Below are 2,500 nucleotides of genomic sequence, written 5' to 3'. Positions count from 1 at the left end.
AAGGCAACACGCAGCTGCCGTTCACAGTGACGGATCACAAATGGATTTACATAGTTACCATGGGGAGATTGATGCGAATATATAGCCTCTCGCTCCCAATTGTCACTATGCAGTGCCTCCTCGGGGCGCCCGCCGGATACCACTTCTATGACGTGGGAACTAAATCGATAGTGGCGAAGCGCCTCAAAGGGTTTCGGCCCATGCGCCTAGCTCCACGCACGATGTGAGGCCAGAAAAGGAGCGGGCTTCACGGGGGGCTTTCGGCTGCCAATCCGTCTGTCCCCCCACTCGCAGCCAAAATGGAAGGAAACGAAAATAATGTTATACCACGCCCGGGTTCTCGGATGGCCCGGGCACTGCGAGTGCGAATGAATGTCGCATCAGGAGCTGACGACGCAGCCGGACCATCGGCTATGCAAGGAAACTTGCCACAGCAAAGTTCTGCCACCCCACCGGCTTTTCCATGCGGGGTCTGTGGCCGAGAGTTTCCAACACGGATAGGCCTGGGCGTGCACACGCGCCGAGCCCATCCGATTGAAGCCAACGATGCGATCGATGTTGAACGCCGTAAGGCACGTTGGGACGACGAGGAGGTGTGTCTCATGGCGCGTGCTGAGGCTACCGCGACCTTAGCAGGGGGAGTTCGTTTCATGAACCAGTATCTGGTCGAGCGATTCCCCCACAGAACTCTTGAGGCCATCAAAGGTAAAAGGAAGCAGGAGGGTTACCGTGCGATGGTCCAGAGTTTCTGCCAGCAAGCTGCCGCAGTGAGCGGCGGCGATGACGGAGGAGGGTCCGGGTCCGAGGTGATGATACGAGCCACCGAACCCTCTGCGTCCAATGAGACCACCACCCCCCCGTGCGTCGCCCTTCCCAGTCCTGAACCTCATCAAGACGATGAGAGGCTCCGGGAAGCGATTGCATTTCTCATCGAGGAATGCGCGCGTCTTCGGAGCTACCAGGCTGGTAGACTGTGCGATATCGCACGGTCTGCCTTGGCGGGTGAAAGAATCACCGACGCCATCTCCGGATGGTTAGGTGATATATTCCCCAAAAAGGAGAAGAGGCTGCCTCGCGCCCCAACTAGACAACGAGAGCATAATCCTCCCTGCACCGGAGAGAGTAGAGAGCAGAAGCGCCGTAGAGAATATGCCATTGTGCAGAAGCTCTACAAGAAGAACAGGCGAAGCTGCCTTAACTACATCCTTGAAGGAGAGGAAGATAGGAACCGGCCTTCTCCCCAGGTCTTCGGCGAGTACTGGAAACCTCTTATTGAGCAATCCAGTACCGCCGACGGGGATTTGACGGGACTCCTTGACGCCTCCTCGGGATTAAGGCAGCGTGCGACCGTCGAAACGGCTGCCCGAGGGATTCATCTCGAGGGCGCCGGAGAGAGCACGAGCCCACCGGGGCCCGATAAGTCTTCCCTATGGCGGCCTATCAGTCCTCTCGAGGTTGAGAAGCATGCCGTACGGGACGGTTCAGCACCAGGTCTGGACGGTATTACGCCTCGTGAGTGGAAGTTTGTCCCTTCCACTCTACGCGCATTACTGTTCAACCTCCTGCTCTTTGCAAGAGAGGTCCCTAGGACGATGTCCATAACCCGGACGGTCTTCCTTAGGAAAGCCGTGAAATCAGATCGGCCCTTGCCATCTGACTATCGGCCCCTAAGCGTAGGATCTGTCCCGTTGAGGCAATTCCACCGCATTTTGGCGACTAGGTTCGTAGCGCTTGATATCATCGACGAACGTCAACGAGGATTTAAGACGGTCGATGGGGTATGTGAGAATGTCACTATCCTTACGGCAGCGCTCGCTGAAGCAAGGCGCAGGAACAGGTCCCTGCATATGGCTTGTGTGGACGTGGCGAAAGCTTTCGACACGGTCTCACACCCGGCCATATTTAAAGCCATAGAGGAAGCGGATTTACCACCAAGCTTCCTCCAGTACATGCGCTCGACCTATGCCGCCGCGGAGACCAGACTGCAGCTTGACGGTCTATTGGAATCGCCGATCCAGTTGGGTCGTGGAGTACGCCAGGGAGATCCTCTATCGCCCCTTGTGTTCAATCTGGTCGTGGATAGAGCACTGGGAGCTCTCTCGGAGGATGTTGGCTTCATCATGGGTGAAACGCGTATTAACGCTTTGGCCTATGCCGACGACATTGTGCTCCTGTCGTCGACGAAACATGGTTTGCAGGAGAATTTGAACCGCTTGTACGCTGCTTTCCAGCGCTGCGGCTTGGATATCAATGCTAATAAAACCGGGGTTCTCTCCTTGGTAGCATCCGGACGTGAGAAGAAGGTGAGGGTCCTAACCAGCCCAACATTCCATCTTGGGGACACTTTGCTTCCGCAAAAGTCTCCCACTGACGTTTGGACCTATCTCGGAGCTACCTTCCAAGGTGCTAAGGGAAGTGCCACATCGGTGCCTCTGAGTAGTTATCTAGACCAGCTTAAGAAGGCTCCTTTGAAGCCACAGCAGCGCCTATCACTGCTGAA

General features: G+C 56.0%; 1 pseudogene; it reads left to right on the top strand.

The window, feature by feature from the left end:
• LOC143364402 (large subunit ribosomal RNA) overlaps positions 1–2,500 on the top strand; it is an 8,458-nt pseudogene that overhangs the window by 3,384 nt on the left and 2,574 nt on the right.

This window comes from Halictus rubicundus, unplaced genomic scaffold, assembly GCF_050948215.1.
Source record: "Halictus rubicundus isolate RS-2024b unplaced genomic scaffold, iyHalRubi1_principal scaffold0516, whole genome shotgun sequence".
Lineage (NCBI taxonomy): Eukaryota > Metazoa > Arthropoda > Insecta > Hymenoptera > Halictidae > Halictus > Halictus rubicundus.
This window is presented reverse-complemented; position numbering and strand designations above follow the sequence as displayed.